Source organism: Phoxinus phoxinus (genome assembly GCF_949152265.1).
Source record: "Phoxinus phoxinus genome assembly, chromosome: 13".
NCBI lineage: Eukaryota > Metazoa > Chordata > Actinopteri > Cypriniformes > Leuciscidae > Phoxinus > Phoxinus phoxinus.
In genome coordinates this window covers 29251308-29269868 of record NC_136888.1, presented here as the reverse complement: position 1 = coordinate 29269868, position 18561 = coordinate 29251308, and the positions used below count along the sequence as shown (strand labels likewise).

The 18561-nt window shown below is 38.4% G+C and overlaps 1 long non-coding RNA gene across 1 annotated transcript in view; it reads left to right on the top strand.

Moving 5' to 3' along the window:
• LOC307009624 overlaps nucleotides 1-18561 on the top strand; it is a 69262-nt gene that overhangs the window by 15075 nt on the left and 35626 nt on the right. Inside the window, exons 2-3 of the long non-coding RNA XR_013800082.1 lie at nucleotides 599-782; nucleotides 4320-4494. This is a non-coding gene — a long non-coding RNA (uncharacterized lncRNA). The remainder of the gene's footprint in view (nucleotides 1-598; nucleotides 783-4319; nucleotides 4495-18561) is intronic.

Here is an 18561-nt window from a genome sequence, read left to right as displayed (position 1 = left end):
TTATATAGTAATATGGCCTACCGCACCACGATCGATAATAAGCAAACCTTCCCGCGCGCTTCCGCTTGACTCTATAGCTCCGCCCACGCCCAGAATCAAGGACCTCGGCTTTTTCCGGATAGAATCGGAAAGCTGTATTTTTATTTTATAAATATGATGAAACTAAAGACTTTTTGGAGATATGAAGGACGCACTATTACTCTATAGGTACTCAAGATTAACATGAGATTGACTGAAACTAAGTATTTTACCCCCCCCTTTAATGTTGTATAGGGAAAATCTACAGGAACTGGCAGTTCTAGCAATGTGGTCTGTTAAGTTCAACTGATCATCAGTCACAACTCCAAGGTTGTGGATGGAGTTATGGTTGACAAACCTAGCTGGATGTGAGAAGTTGTGATGAAATGCTGGGTTGGCCGAGACCACAAGCAGTTCTGTCTGCGCAAGGTTGAGTTGAAGGTGGTGGTACTTCATCCAGCAAGAATTGTCCGTCAGGCAGGCTTGAGATGCAAGCAGCTACAGTCAGATCATCTGGCCTGGAATGAGAGGTAGAGTTGTGCATAGCAGTGATAGGAAAAAACATGTTTCTGAATGACAGATCCTAGTGATGACGATGGAGATGGAGAAGTGGTCCAAGCACTGAACCCTGAGGCACCCCAGTAGCTAGATGTTACGACTTAGACATCTCACCGCTCCAAGACAACCTGAAGGACCTATTCATAAAATCCTTTCCCACTCTCTGGTCAGTTCTGCATAACATCATCAAAACAACATCTTAACTGGTAAGATTCTGTATTTCTTTAGCAAATACTGTTATATCAGGAATTATTTGTGACCTCCATTTGAATATAATTGTGCATTTTCAATCTGTTGTGTGTCTGTTTTGATGAATGCAAAGAATTTACACATATTTCAAACAGTTTTCATTTAAAAATGCACATGAATGGAAAAGAATGCAAGGGTCTCAAGACATTTTTTCCCCTCCAGTTTTGAGTTTAACTTTTTGTTGTATAGGGTGATTTTACATTTAATCCAATTTAAAGGAACCAAACTTGTATAGTGGAAAACACTGAATGTTCAGTGCGAAGAACATATTAATTTGAATGAATGGATTTTAATGCATCTGTTCAGACCGCATGAACATGCAAATGCCGTCATGGTATTTTAAGGTGCTCAAATAACTTTTCCATTGCACTGCAAAAACAAAACAAAAAAAAACAGGAATACAAATACGATTTGAGCTTTTGGTCACATACCTTTTTAGTCACATGCCAGAGCTGCTGCTATGACCTGGTGGGTCTCACAAACAGACTTTCTAAGCAAAACAATTTTCTAAGCGACAGTGCTTATCTTGTTGATATTTGATAAAGACATTCGCAAACACAAACATCTGAACAGCTGTTTGAAAGCATGTAAATACTATTTGATTTAATTTCTTCTCTGTGATGAGCGGATGTCATAAATGGGAAATTGGGCAGTGCTTAAGTGTGGTATTTTCTATAACCACACCCTAATGTCAGAGAGAGATTTTATAAACCCTGAAAAGGCTGCTGCTTTCCATACAAAGAAAGAGGCTGGTAACCACCACTTTCAAGATCCAAAAAAAGATCCCCCCAAAAAATCCCATAAAGTCAATATGACATATTTAATTTTTTTTCCTCTTTGAGATGAAAACTACTCAATGCAATAACTTGAAATTTACAGTTGAGGTCCAATAACGTGTAATAATTGAGGCTATCTTTAACAAAGACAGCCGTATAAGATTTCTTATTGAACATTATGAAATATACAATCCAATTTTGTAAGAACACTCTTTTATTGCAAAATATCCAGTAGCTACATTTTTACATGTCACATTATTGAGCCATTGCAGAAATTACCTTTCTCACTCTCTCTTTGTATCCTCTCTCCTGTATTGTCCTATTGACATGGACTTCAGTTTATCTAATTAAGTATACAACTTACCAAGGTGTGTATGTGTGTATATATATATATATATTCTCATTTAGTAGCGATCGCATCATCATCCAGCAGCCAATAAGCTGCAGCTTAACATTCAAATACCAGTAGTGTTGCTGTTAGCAGTCTGCAGCGCTGTTAGAAACCCTCCACCTTCCCCAGCTCCGGCATAGATCTGCATATCTTACATGCTCACAGCAATGTCTGTGAATGTATTGGCAGTAGCAAGTCTATGTATACATATATATACAATGTATATAATTGGAACTTCTGGGTGGACAATGATGTAGACAGCAAGACTTTCTTTGCTTCAATTTGACAACAGATGAGTGGCCAGCCACAGGGGGCCAAAGGTGTTTGATGAAGTGAAGTAAGATACCCTAGGGGTGCCAAGGCCAGGGAAAGGCCATGCAGGACCTTCTAATACAGTTGTGCTTCTTTCCAGCACTCTGGTGTCTGAACCCTCTGCTCTCCCCCGAGCTAATGGACACAGAAATAAACTACGCATCATTAATCAGTTGTCTGTCACATTACACCTGCTGTGCTGCTGGAGAGGCACGGCTTCATATGCAGCCCTTTATCTCCCAGACTCAATTTTAGTCCGCCTACTATAGTGACTCTTTTGGTGAGGTATGGAAGGTTTTTCTATTTTATTACCTTTTACTAATTCTAATGACAAAAGTCTTTGAGGCATAATTTATACATAATGTATTCATGATGTTTCTGAAGTTGATAATTGTGTACAAGCTTAAGTTTCTCTAATGTCAGTGATTCAGTGAATAATTTCTGCTAAATTGTTCTTTTCGTCTACAGCTTGCCAGTTTCATTGTAACTTTCTGTGTCATTGCACGGCACATTGCCTAAGGCCTTGTTCAGACAGACAGCAAAAATCGGACTTTTTTTGCCTATATCCAACCTTTCAATAGTCTGAACGAAAAATAAATTCATGAAATACCATTTTCACAAGCCTTTTAAAGTTGCTTCGAAATGTTTAAGTCATATTTTTGTTGATTCATCTCATTGATTTCATGGTAGGCTATGGTGGTTGTGTCCACACACTGCAAAGACACATTTATATGCAAACACCATATAAAAGTGAATTTTGCATCTGATGACCCCTTTAATGAAATTAACGAAGAGGATGCAGTGGCGATAGTTTTGAAAAAAACCCCATTTTCCTCCCTCTCCGATGTCCACTGGACTTTCTGGTGCGCCATGCAGCCGGCTGTTTTGATTTTGTTTCCCGGTGCTTCCTCGCCGCCTCGTCACCTCGCTTTCTGATTGACTACACGCCACAGTCCACAGGCTGCATGCTCGTTTGTCCCCGGGGGACACCACACACGAGGAGAAATCGGGCCAAAAAAATCCAACATGTTGGATATCCCCGATTTGAGATCGGAGCGGTCCCGACGTCCTTCACACACCACACACGGCAGGAATATCTGATCAGATTATTTTACGATAATCGAAGCATCCTTCAGATTGTCGGAAGGGGTGAATCGGGGCTAAAATCTGCCTAATTATCCTGCCGTGTGAACCAGCCTTGACTGACCTAAACATGCCAAACCCACCCACAAACAAAAACAAAACCAGAAGATCCCTAACAGCATGCGGTTCATACATGTTTTTTTCAAGTACAGAACAGCAGGTAACATAGCAATAATGGAGGTGCAGAAAGTTCAATTAAAAGTTAAAGTAAATAGCAAAAAAAAACTCCAGATCTACCAGTAGACTCCTTCGGTAGATCCTCCACTGAGTTTGCAGTAGCTATTTTAGATTTTTTTGGGGTTGACGTCATCTTTAACTTCCCCACTGACCGTTAGATTACCTCTACTGCCAGAGAGAAATAAAAAAAAAGCAGCTGTTAATTTTAGTTCTGCCTTCTCTATTGAAAGATGAAGGCCACTGCTGCTTTGAGAGAACAGGAGATGAGCATTACCGTCTGATAGATAAATATGTGTCCTTCCTCGGGAGCCAGAAAATGTACGAAAGTCTTGAATTGTGCTCCTGTGCTCAGCATTACTCGTTCCAGCGTTGTGTACTATTATGAATCATCTGAACAGCTAGGTATGTGCTGTAGTGTGGGTGTACCAATCAATTCAAGGGTTTACTGCAGACGGGAATTCAAAATAATTATCCCGAAATAACCGTGCTCCACCGGACATTAGTCCTAATGATAGTGACTCTACAGAAATGGTAAACAGCTATTTCTCCTGTGTTACATTAGAACAAATGCTATTGTTTGCAGATTGAATATAATCACAAGAATTCTTACGATTGATTTATTTCATTATCTTTGGTTGCTGACTTTCTGTTTGATCTCTGTTATGACGGACATCCATTTCCATTGGCTTTGGCAGAGCAATCAGGCAGCGGAAATGGAGAGTTGTCGAGTGTTTATTAGAACGTCGGCCGACGTAAAGCGACTGTGTCAGCTGTAATCTCAGAACACAGAGACCATAAGCCCAATCACCTGACAGGCCTGGTGACCCTGAAAGACGGTTTCCAGACAGCTGCAGCTGGACTGATGTTCAGGTAGGTCTTCTTTTATGTATGAGGCCAAGCAAAGCCAAATCAATATTTTCACTTTCAATATTTGTTGTTCACGTGCTTCACGAACAATCGATGAAATTATGGCTCCCTACTTCCATTTAACATTTGAACATTTAACTGGCCTCTCGTGAGTTCTCGCTCCATTTTGTTGAAAATGTGAGTGTTTTTTCTGTGTTATTTTCCTTTTCAAAGCAAACAGTGATCAAGCAAAGTGTGTGTCATGTACAGTATGCAGGTCTTCACAAAGCAAAACTATAGGGAGATGCTACAAAAGAGTCAATAACTTAACAGCAAGATCTTGAATTGCTGGCTTATATTTAAAATCAATAGCTCTCATGCTCTCATGAGTTGACCTGGAATGATTTTTAAAAAGACATGTTTCTCACAGTTTGTGTGTTTTTGTCTGTAAAAGTACAACTGAAGTCAATGATTGTATCCCTTAAAACTTTCCTTTGATCACCAAAATAACATATTTAAAGTTTTTTCCTAGAATTTTTTTTATCATGCCTTAAAATAGCTTGAATGCAACTCTACACCCTTGCCTCATTTAGTATATGTGGTTCTATGAATATGAAAATAGTCACAGCAGCTCAGAGATCCACTCGTTGACGATCACACGTTGACCTGATTGGGTACAAGGTAGTTTGTGACGTCAAAAACACAAGTGATTTCAAACCGCAGTTTTGAGACTGTTTTTTTTTTTTTACTGCAGTTTTAAGGAGAAAACACTCCGCAATTGTTTTGACTTATGCATTTGTACATGGTTTGTCTTAAAGCATATTACAAACACCACATAGACACTAAAAGCTTGATTTTCACCACAGGGGTCTTTAAGTGTTTAGCATGTAACATTTTGAGTGCAAAAGAGAGATAATTTCTAATGACACTTGTTTTATACTATTCATTTTAATTGATGAAAAAAACTATTTATATATAAGTTTGGGGTCAGTAGGGTATTTTTAAGGTTTTTTGAAATGTCTTTTTATGTTCATCAATGATGAGTTTATTTGATCAAATTTACAGCAAAAACAGTAATATTGTAAAATAGGCCTATTATAACTATTAAAAAAACTGCCTTATAATATATTTTGAAATGTAATTTATTACTGTGATGGCAAAGCAAATTTTTCAGCAGCCGTTATTCCAATCTTCAGTGTCACATACGTATACATATACAAATATACATTAACAATAATTAAAAAGTGTATTTGTAATCATACAATGATTAGTACTTATACAGTAGTTGTAGTAAATTGCTTTTGTTGCCATTTAATAACAGTAATGAACCACTCCAGGCCATGCATTACAGTGATTTTACTGCTTCACATTGCTTGAGTGGCTTATTGCTTTATTAAAGTGCTGAGAAAACAGGGTAGTTGCGATTATCCATAACAAAAGTGGTTTAATGATTTGAGTTATTCCATGTTAAATGACTTGCTTGCTGCATCAACCATCTCACGCAAAGAACAGTGCATTCACTGATCCGTAACTGATCTAAATCATGTACTGCTTTGTACTTATTTTATAATCAATATGCTTTTATGAAAGAACACCACTAAATAACCAGCTAAGAGTGTTACTGGTCAGCAGTGGGGTCTGAGCTTTAGTACCTGCAAGACGATGAAGCAAAAAGACTGTGATTACCTCTGTCACACCTGGAAAAATCGTAGCTGCAATTTCATTAGTTGCTGAGGGCCAGTATTCTGTTGGCTGAAATGTGACCCTTAAAACCAAATGCAACACCGCTTCGCAACCTATTTTGCATCTGTAATCTGTATTTCTGAGTGAAACTGTTTTAAATGACAACAATAGACAAGACTGGGCTTGATTGTATTGATTGAATTGGCTGGGATCTGAATAGTGGTTGGAAGCCAAGAGTTTTTACCAGGTTAGCATGACCAGTTCAGCCTGGTTCGCATGAGCCTGCCACTCCAAGGATAAAAAGTGCAAAGGAAGTTCAGCGTGTTCAGCTGTGTTGTGGCCATTATTGCGGATTGTAGACTTATCTGAGCAGGAGCCATGATAAGATGATGCTGAGGCGGAAATAGGGAAAATAGATCTCCTGGAGGTGATGGAATTGGAGGGGGACGTTTCAGATTTATAGATACATATCCAATGGGAATTGAACTAGAAGAGGGAATATGGGAAACAGATTAGAATGCCAGTACTGACAAGCAGTGCCTTGGTATTTGTGTGTCAGTACAGTTGGAGATGGAAGCGATGTTGCTGCTGATGGCGGCCGTCAGCATCAGAGCAGGTAGTGGCAGAACAGAAGATACGATTAGGGGAAAGAAATGACATTGGCTGATTAAGCAAGCAGTACAGGATGCCAGTGTAAATATTAAATGTACCGAACGTCTCAGGCAACAATCCTCAGATGCGGAAAAAACAACACTGTGACAACAAAACTTCAGATAAACAAAAGCACTTGAGGCACAGCAATGAATCTGTACATTTTCTGAGTGAAATATAGGAGTTGCTTGCCCTGCAAACCAAACTGACACGATTTTAAGGTGTTGTGGGTGGTTGGCAGAGCAGTCTTATGCATATAATTCACACAAAACTGGATATCACTTTCTCAAGCTATCAACCTCTAATCTGATTGGCTGGATTTACGCAATTTCTGAAGATTATATTGTGTGGAAACATAATCGTGTTTTCAACATGCCAGGTTAATATAATTAGGAAGAAGTTACAATGAGTTGGTTTGCCAAAGTATGTGAGGTTAGTGGCATCAAGTCTTATGAGTTTTTGTTTGAGGAACTTTGTTCCAAACTGCGTGTTTAATTTAATTATAATTCCATCCATCCATCCATCCATCCATCCATCCATCCATCCATCCATCCATCCATCCATCCATCCATCCATCCATCCATCCATCCATCCATCCATCCATCCATCCATCCATCCATCCATCCATCCAAAGAAGTTGCAATTTTAATCAGACCTAATGCCTTTAGAATGATTTTATAAGGCTATACTGCTTTGCAACATGAGAGCATTTTGTTTCTAGCATGTCACTATATGGTAGCTTGTCGCTTTTAGGTAGTTTTTAGGGTGCTCTATGTTGTTTCGTATCTGCCCAAGTTTAAACAGCCAAGTCCCAAGTCTCTATGATATTCTGGTTCCGAGATATGGTATAAATACCTTTCCTCCCCTCACACCGACCCACACACATACACTCACAGCAGGACTTCAAACTTAGAAGTTGTTACTTATCAATAAAGGAGGATTCCCTTGGGCTGTCTCCCCATATCACAACTTCCTGTTTTTGCTATTCCATCCAGTTCGTCCCTGAGCATACTAAATTTGATATGGAAGACACTCTTGGCCTCTGTACCACTACAGAGCTGAAGTCTGATAAGACGACGCTGCCAACCGGACCGATTCAAACCCCTCCCTTGCACATGCTCAGCTGGAGATGGCAGAGATGCAAATGAAGCTAATGTCCCCTAAGGCCTTGTCCAATAATCTACACCCATGAAGAGATAATTTCTCCGAGTGCTGCACTCTGACAACTCCTTATTCTGCTGTGCCTTTGATCTTACTGGAGTCTATTACAGCAAATAAACAGAGTTCGACTCCATACATGAGGATAAAATGGAGTAGAGAATTTACAAAACCAAAAGGATTTAATTATTCTAGGGTCAAGTTACCCTTTGATTCAAAAAGAAAGAAAAATGCTGTTTGTTTGTCAGATAATTACTTTTTTTATTCATCCCACTTGCTCAAAATAAAACAAATCCTTTTAAATTCATTACATGAATTATAATGTTTCCCTCTGGGCAGCATTTTTGCCTAGAGCAGGAGTGCCCAATCCTGTTCCTGGAGATCTACCTTCAAGTTCGGCTCCAATCCTGATCAAACACTACTCTGCAGCTAATCGCCCCCTACCCTCAGTCACTATTCCCTACATTACTCCACTAATGTAGTTCACTTGATGGAGTGAATGAGAACGACTGAGTGAATCTGGACACTGAGTTCGCCGGAAGGGCTTCCGCTTTTGCGTAGTTTGTGCTTGCTGTTTAGTAATCATTTTACACTTAGAAAACTGGCAGCTCTAGTAGTAAGGTAAAAAGATTTATCTTGAACTTTGTCATGGAAACTAGCATGTATAAACCCTAAACAATCCAATAATCAATTAAAAAGGATTTTATACCTGCATGATATTCTGCTGTAGCCACATTGGACCATCGGTTTGGACAATGGACGGATGAATGATTCAGCTGCGGGCGCCGTCTTCTGGTCAGACGCGGAAATTCATTCGGCATGCAAATTTAAGTGCATTATGGGTATTCCCTAGCTGTTGAGCGCACCTCGCTTGTACACTCATTATTGCGGTGCATTATGGGATTGAATGAGTGCACTCGATAACGTACACTATGGTTTCGGACATCACTACAAATAGCGGTCCCCTCAAATAGTGGCCTACTCAAGGGTATAGGAGGTGATATTGGACACAGCCCAGATCTTCAGGAGCACTTGTTCATTACAGACAGGTGTAATAGATCAGGCTTTGATCTGAACTCTGCTGGTAGGTAGGGCTGAATCCGAAATCTCCCCCTAAACCCTCATTCACTATTCCCTATGTTAGTCCACTAATACGGTTCACTTGAAGGAGTGATTGTGCTCTTAAAACTGAATGACTTCTGATTGGCTGTTCATCAACTAGAAAAAAACAATTCTGAGCGTGATTCCAACGGAATCATTTCCCTGCTCTTATAGTTACAGTCATGGCCAAAATTGTTGGCACCCCTGGTAAATATGATCAAAACTGGCTGTAAAAAATAAATCTGCATTGTTTATCCTTTTGATCTTTCATTCAAAAAATTGCCAAAATTCTAACCTTTCATTGAAGCAAGAGAATTGAAAGTGGGGCTAAATCACATTATGAAATAAATGCTTTTCTCCAAAAACACGTTGGCCATGATTATTGGCACCCTTTTATTAAATACTTTTTGCAACCTCATTTTGCCAAGATAACAGCTCTGAGTTTTCTCCTATAATGCCTGATGAGTTTGGAGAACACCTGACAAGAGATCAGAGACCATTCCTCCATACAGAATCTCTCCAGATCCTGCAGATTCCCAGATCCATGTTGGTGCTTCTCTTCAGTTCAGTCCACTCATTTTCTATAGGGTTCTGGTCAGGGACTGGGATGGCCATTGCAGATCTTGGTTTTGTGCTCAGTGACCCATTTTTGTTTTGATTTTGATATTTGTTTTTGGATCACAGTCCTGTTGGAAGATCCAAACATGGCCCGTTATAAGATTTCTAGCACAGTCTGTTAGGTTTCGATTTTTTATCTGTTGGTATTTGATCCAATCCATGATGTCATGTATCTGAACAAGATGTCCAGGACCTCTGGCAGAAAATTAGGCCCACAGCATTAAAGATACAGCAGAGTATTTCATTTTACACATGGGGTACTTTTTTATCCCTGTGTGCACCAAACCCATCTTAAGTGTTTGCTGCCAAAAAAGCTATTTTTTTTGGTTCCTCTGTCCATAGAACGTTTGAAAAGTACCTGACACGACTGGAACTTCAAACGGGACGGGTTCTATGGACAGAGGAACCAAAAAAATAGCTTTTTGGCAGCAAACACTTAAGATGGGTTTGGTGCACACAGGGATAAAAAAGTACCCCATGTGTAAAATGAAATACTCTGCTGTATCTTTAATGCTGTGGGCCTAATTTTCTGCCAGAGGTCCTGGACATCTTGTTCAGATACATGACATCATGGATTGGATCAAATACCAACAGATAAAAAATAGAAACCTAACAGACTGTGCTAGAAATCTTATAACGGGCCATGTTTGGATCTTCCAACAGGACAGTGATCCAAAAACAAATATCAAAATCAAAACAAAAATGGGTCACTGAGCACAAAACCAAGATCTGCAATGGCCATCCCAGTCCCTGACCAGAACCCTATAGAAAATGAGTGGGCTGAACTGAAGAGAAGAAGCAGCAACAGGGATCTGGGAATCTGCAGGATCTGGAGAGATTCTGTATGGAGGAATGCTCCCTGATCTCTTGTCAGGTGTTCTCCAAACTCATCAGGCATTATAGGAGAAAACTCAGAGCTGTTATCTTGGCAAAATGAGGTTGCAAAAAGTATTAACTAAAAGGGTGCCAATAATTGTGGCCAACGTGTTTTGGAGAAAAACATTTATTTCATAATGTGATTTAGCCCCACTTTCAATTCTCTTGCTTCAATGAAAGGTTAGAATTTTGGCAATTTTTTGAATAAAAGATCAAAAGGATAAACAATGCAGATTTATTTTTTACAGCCAGTTTTGATCATATTTACCAGGGGTGCCAACAATTTTGGCCATGACTGTGTATGGTGTGAACTCTGCTATTCTTTGTATTTAGAATAAATTTTAGAACTTTATATGTATCATTCATCATTGTCCACAATTGCGACTGTTATAAAAAGTATGTATTTTCACATACTTTTGTTGTTGTTGCATACTATATATTACGGGAGCATGCATATTTGGATGTAGTCTGAACTGGCTCGCTGGTCCTAGCTGATTTATATATTATCAGTTTTAAGATAGACTCCCAGGATTCCATAAGCATTTGTCTTTCTGGATATGTAATAATAACTCATTTTATTGCTTGCTTTTTTTATTAAAAGTGAAAGTAAATACATTTTATAATGCTACAAAATAATTTTATTTAAAATAAATGCTCTTTTGAACTTTTTATTCATCAAAGGATCCTGAAAATCGTATCACAGTTTCCACAAAAACATAAAGCAACAACTGTTTTCAACATTTATGATAATAAGAAATGTTTCTTGAGCAGCAAATCAGTATATTATAATGATTTCTGAAGGATTGTGTGACAATGATGCAGAAATGGCATCGCAGGAATAAAGTACATTTAATATATATATATATATATATATATTAAAATATAAAACAGATATGTAATAATATTTCACAATATTACAGTTTTTACTTATTTTGCAGCCTTATAAATGTAGCCTTGGTGAGCATAAGAGTTCTTTACATCAGAACCTTAAAACCACCAACCCCAAATGTTATCATGCTGTTTTCCGATTACGTCTATGTAATATTTAATGTGTAATAATAATGTTTTCAATTCGTTTTTAGCATGCACACAGTGGTTTTAGTATATTTTTCTGTCAGTGTGCAAAAGACTTGTTGAGGGTGTATGCGCTGTAGGCTACTTCACAATAACACTGCAAAATTGTTTCAAAGCCCACAATGATTGCATTCCTAATCTCTTCTTCATAATAACTTAATTCCTTGAAGCCAACTGAAATATTTTCTCCTGTCAATAAAAGAGGAGACATTTCTTTAAACTGTAATCCCCTACAGAGATGAGATCACATTAGGAATTAAAGAAAGCATTTCTAGGCCTGCAATTTAGACAATTATGCTTTATGGTGCTATGGTCTGTTATGATAATGCTATGAGCTTCAAACAGCGATTACGTTCTGATGCTGTCTCAATTTTATTAAGATTTACAGCAATTTTGTGTAATAAAAGGGAACTACATCAACAGTAAAACACAATGGCAGTCTTATTTTGGCAATCAGGTTTAGCAGAAGTATGGATCACCAGCGTGAAACATTGTAATGGACTGTTTCAAATTTAAAAGTAGAGGCAAGGGCAGCAGTGTCAAAACGATGTTATATTGTGAAAATGAAAGCAGAAAATTGAATTTTACTATAAATCCTTTTTTGAAGTGGAAATGTTGCATGTGAACTTCTTGTCAGCAAAACTATTCCAGGAAAAGGTCAGAGGAAGTGAACGTGCTCGTATCTGACAGCAGAGACATACTGCAGCTACAGTTACAACTAATGCCTCACATTGATGGGCCAAACCAAAGAAACTCATAATTGACAGTGGCAATCCTGTGTGTTGTATAGGCTACTCAGACAAATATTCTTTAGGTGCAGTCACAGGCAAAATGTTGTGGGCAAACAAAAGGTCCATAATTTTGCGATGTATGAAGCACAGCTCACACACAGAAGCTTTATATTGGTCAGTTTGTCTTATCTGCGTGATCAACATGAAACCATTGCGAAATCTGCATGGGGAAATTTTTCGCCCTCAAAAAGATAATCGCACACCTTATAACTTTTGTTAACCAATCAGAATCAAGCATTTAACTATGGAAGGTTTCACTGAATAAAAAATGTAATTGCGACTTTTGCGAAAACAAGCTTCCATATTTAACAGCCCTGTGGTATAAGAATGATTCATTTATTCATGGTATTTTTTCAAAATGACTTAAAAATATATTTAAAAACTCATTTGGAAGTAATGATATACTCTCGCATGTATTCAGGATTTAATGTTCAAAACATATGAAACCAAAATGATTACATTTCAAAGGCACAGATATTAAAAATATGTTTTCCTTTTCTTTATTGTGGGTTAACCGGTTCACCGGTGGGTTTTGGACCACTTGCTTTTTCACTGATGATCACAAACTTTTAGATCCACTGCACATCACATCAGAAAATGGTGTTCGCCAAACTATTCCACAGGTTATAGAAAGAGCTTTCACATTACCAAACCATTCTCTCCATAAGGAACTAGTTGTAAATGAGACACAATTGTTATTTTAAATTGTCATCGGCTGTTTTTCAGACTGACAAACCTATAATATCATACTCCGAGACTCTAATATCATACGCAGAGACGGAGAATGTGTCCAGACTATGATGACAGCTGTAATTTTCTCTGCAGTTGATACTTGAGAGGGAGCGGGGAGAGGGAACCTGCTTCAGTGAGATAATTTTAGCTCTCTTTCCTGAGATTTGATTCTCTGTCTCTCTTTTTTAATAGAGACGGTGATTAATCACCAACAGCTTAAATAACGACACCAGTTTTGCCTAAGAAGGGGCCGATGCTGGCTCTGCAAAAACAGCAGTGCCGCTGATCAGTCTCTCCCGCCACGTGGGGAGAATGTGAGATTGAGTGGTGTGGACCTCCTCAAAGCCAGTAATCCCTAATGTAGTTTTGCTATTCCTGCCACCCATCCTATCTCACTGGAGCAGACCCCGGCATCTGCGCCTCCTATTAATGAAATGAAGGGCGAGGTAAAGCTAAGTGTTTAATAGATTCTTCCTTCAGGGAAACGAACAAGGATAGCAACAGAGAACTGCTCTGCTTTTGTTCTGCCCTTTTCTAATAAATCAGCTTTATTACTTTGAAATGGGCCATAGGAAAGTTATTACCCTAAAAACAACACTTTTTGAAACATAATTTGCCTCTTTAAGGGCACACAATGTTAAATGGTTGAGGACCACAGATCTAATGTTGAGGAGCACATGGCTAATGTTCTGTTTGTGGAACAGCATTACATTAAATATCATAGATTGCCCTTGTTCATCTAAATAAACACACATTTAGTAGTATCAACTAGTATTAACAGGAGTTTCCAGTGATATAAAGTCGATAGTGCTAAATACAGGTCTAGAAAATGGGGTTAAAGGGATAGTTCACCCAAAAACTACAATTTTGTCATCACTTACCCTCAAGTTGTTCCAAACCTGTATGAGTTTCTTTCTTCTGTTGAACACAAAAGAAGATATTTTAAATGTTGGTTATCAAACAGTTGACGATAGCCATTGACTGAAAAAAAAAAAAGGAAATCAATGGGGCCCATCAACTGACATTCTATCAAGGATTGACTTGATGGGTAGTATGCATTGTTCCTGCCTAGTATACAAACAATATATTAAATGCGTTTTCAATCATTCCATACCCATACCCCCCCGCCAACCCTCCATATCCCCATGAGCACTTTATTTTTGTCCTCTTCAAGTACTGTTTACAACATTAAAAAGCTGCTCTCAAAAACAATTTTAAATAGCATTGCACACAGCAGTTTGTAATTTGCTGTGACCACCTGTGAATATATTTTCAATAAGCAAAATGCATTAAATGAAATATGATCCAGTCTGAGGCTAGTTAGGAAGAATTAACTTTGCTACGCTAAATCAGATCACAATGCAACAGAACGATTTATAGGCAATTATATAGTGGAAATGAAGATAAATTGTCATATTAAACAATGCAGCCCTCCCCGATACACATTTAATTTCCCTGTATGGGTTGTTACATTCATATGATATGCAATTAATGCAAATATTTCATCATATCTTTGGCTAATAGTCGGTTAATATCCTTTGGCATATTTTTAATGTTCTTCAAAGCAGTGTCTCTTTTACAGCGAAAGGAAGAAAGTAATGATGCTGATGATTGATTTTCTTTTTTTAAGTAGAAGCAGCTATAAGCTCTAAAACTTTCATTCTTTTTACTGTTTTATGAAGTGAATGATCCTTTTCAAATTTCGTTTGTCATCCATTCCACTTCCACCATTTTATGGTGCGAATGATGATTTGAAATGCCTTGAAGCTCTTGAAGATATCTACTTTATTCAATAACAATGAACATTATTGAATGAAGCTGCTTTCTTCACAGTGATTCAATAACGTTATCCATTTTGTATGACACGTCTAACAACCTTTTAGATTCTTATTTTGATGTGAGAACCCAACCATACTTTATAAGGGTAATAAACAGAGAAGTTTGTTGGCTGACACTTGTTTTGTCAAACTTTTATCAGCACATTACGTTAAAATATCAGACATTATTTGATGTAGTTTATTCAGTCTGTATATATTTTTGTTTGTACACAAATATGCCTCAGTGTAAGAAGATTTGGTAATGTATTTTTTTTTTTTAAAAAGCTAAGAAAGGTTTTTTGTGAGCCAGTTTGCCAAACCTAAAAACTCAATTGTGAACTGGTAAGTGGAAATAATTTCTATGAAGGTTATAAAGCCTGGATGTTTTTTACAGTGCTGATTAAAGTGGTTTAGTAAAGCTCTTATTTTCAAAACTCAACACAAAACAGCCCTTTTCAGATGCCATTTCCAATGATGCATTAGCAGTTGTAGAATACCCAGATGTCCTCTAAAATCAGGATGAAAACCGTTGTAATCTGTGCAGTGTGAGAGGGTCTTGAGAGTCATTTCTCATTTACCTGAACGATTCCTTTCCTGGAATTTACTGGATCATTATCCACTTCAAAATGATCACAAGAAAAACACATTTATGACCCAAGCATCTTCCAGCATGGTAATATCTGGATCCTGAAACACTATCTGTAGAGTTGACGGAAGCTTCTTCTCTGATATCAACCTAGTGAATGATCACTCTTTTGTTAGGCTTGTCAATCAGCAAGTTTTACGTGCACACCAATACGCTGATGATTAACAACTATCAGCTTATTGAAATAACCCGTTGGTTTACATGCAAACCAATAACCCTACAACACAAGTAAACCATTCAGGCGCTGTCTAATGTTCTCACACTGCCCAAATAAATCTTGCGCCAAATTAAAAAAAGCCAACATGCTGTGCAGACCATTTGGTGTATGACAGTAAGAATCCAGAGAAAAGCTGTGCTTTTGAGTCCCTCTCACGGTATTTTGATGTCGAATGCCATTTGGTCGCCACAGCTATTTTTAGCTATTTGGAAGTCGCCACCTCTGACTCCAAACAGAGCCATTATTGGGTTAGGGTGAATTCTTAATTTAAAAGGTGAGTTTAAAATCTCAAAGACTGAAAACCAAAATTGTCTCAGTTTAGGACATGACGAAACCATATGGGTTAGATCTCCCTTTGATGCATTACAGCGGTCACACATTTCATCTATATTTGGGTACAGTTTAGCCAACTGTGTTTTACTATAATGAATACGGTAGAGAACTTTCATCTGAATCAGATTGAGTCTTGCACAAGATGAAGTCTCATTTACTCAATCAACCGCTCTATCCCAGGTATCTTCAGATATGTCGATTCCAAACTCTCCTATCCATTCTGTTTTGATCTTTTCTATTGATACATTTTGGAACGACATGATCAGGTTGTATATTTTTTAAATAAATCCCTTAAGGTGTGAAGGGACCCTCAGAAATGGAAGCTTTAGCGTAAGTTCTGCCAGGAAGACTCAATCAGCGTGATACTTCACTTCTAACCAATCATGTGCTAACACTCACAGTATAAAAGATTGGTACTTACATTCGTCTGAGTTCGCAGAAGCTGACGCTGCCAATTACCTCCATCCTCCCCAACCACCACCAAGATGGTACCTTCCCCCTCATCCTCCCCACCACCACCAGGATGGTCCCTTCCTTAACCTCCAGGGGGGTCGGCTGCGCCCCTGCCTTCGTCTTCAGGCAGAGTATGCAGATTCCGCTACCCTCGCATTGCTCTCTAAGGACGGGGCCTACGCCAAAGAACTTTATAAATTCATGCTTGTTGCTGGGCTGTTAATAAATATACGCTGTTATATCAATTTATCTCCCGAGTCTTTCTGGTAGAACTAAATCTAAACGTGACTCAGACGGCAATTGTGGAAACACAGAGCAGTGGGCTTGGATAAAGTGACGAACCTGAAGAAATTGAAAAAAATCTGAGTTGTACATTTTTAACAAGATCATTGTAACTAGCAAAAATATTATCAATAAAAAAGTCACTACATTTAACTATGCCTAGGTGCTGCCATTGCTTGAAAGTAGAGTCTAGCTTGGCAGCCGGGGAAAAACGATTATTACATATGGGGTTTTCCAAGGAAAAATCTGTGAGTCGAAATGCTTGTCTAAACTGGTTATATATTTTGAGAGTCGAAATTACAACTGGACTTGAGGAGAATTGCGATGGTGAGAATGGTGACTTCATTGTAATCAGCACAGCGAGTGATGTTGACTTGCATGATTTAGCTTCCGCTGCACACCAGTCTGTATGTGGAGACTGGAACCAATAAACGACTTTTTGTAAATTTGCTGCCCAATAATAATTTAACAAATTCGGGAGAGCCAATCCTCCATCCTTTTTTTGGTCTCTCAAAAAGCTCTCTACGTATTCTTGTTTTTTTGCCACCCCAAATAAAGGAAGACAGCAACCTATTAGTTGACTGAAAAAAGGACTTTGGCAGGAAAATTGGAAGACTCTGAAACAAATACAATAATCTGGGTAGCACATTCATTTTAACACAATTGATTTTACCAGCTAGAGACAAATATATAACATTCCATCGTTGGAAGTTGGAAGTTTTAAGTATGTGACTGTAATTTGCATTAAAAAGACCAGTGTATGAATGAGTAATATTAATTCCTAAGTATTTTAATTCTGATTTTGATATGCAAAAGGACAAGTCTGTATCCATAATCTGATCTGCCATATGGTTTATAGGGAAGCATTTACTTTTAGAAAAGTTTAGTTTATAACCTGAAAAGAACCCGTAGTCTTTAAATATCTTCACAATCTGAGAGGCACATGACGCCCTAATGGTTTTTAATACTGTACAATTTAGGTCCCCATGGTGACATGAGTCCCCATGAGTCAGTGTGCATTCAGTACACACACACACACACACACACACACACACACACACACACACACACACACACACACACACACACACACACACACACACACACAGACTGAATGCTACATCTGTAACTGCATGAGAGGATAATATCAGGGTTGGCAACTTTTGAGTTTAGCTTGGAGTGAGAATTACGGAAGGGCCATAATCCCCACTCCAAGCTAAACTCAAAAATTGGCATCCCTGATATTATCCTCTCGTGCAGTTACAGATGCAGAATTGTGACTGTGGCACTTCTACACAAGATGAGAACACTTTTTTTACAGTTTCTTAATTCAAGAAAGAGTCAGTTTGCGATACATTTCCTCTTCCCCTAAAGTGAAATGCTTGCTCTGTCTGGATTTGCTTAAATCCACAGTAAGGGCGATTTCCTGTCACATATCACACTTCAGTGCACTATACACTTCACACTCAGGTTAATGCTTTTACATGCTGGGAGAAATTGGTGTAAGGAGCAAAAAATCTAGCTGTATTACTCGGTTTATGCTTAAAGCCCTGCGAAAACGGTTTAACACGTTTACATGATGTGGCAAGCATGGCGGGCCGAGAGCCGTGGGAACGGAGCGAGGCCGGAGGCGCGAGTGCTAATGAGCACTGATCTCGA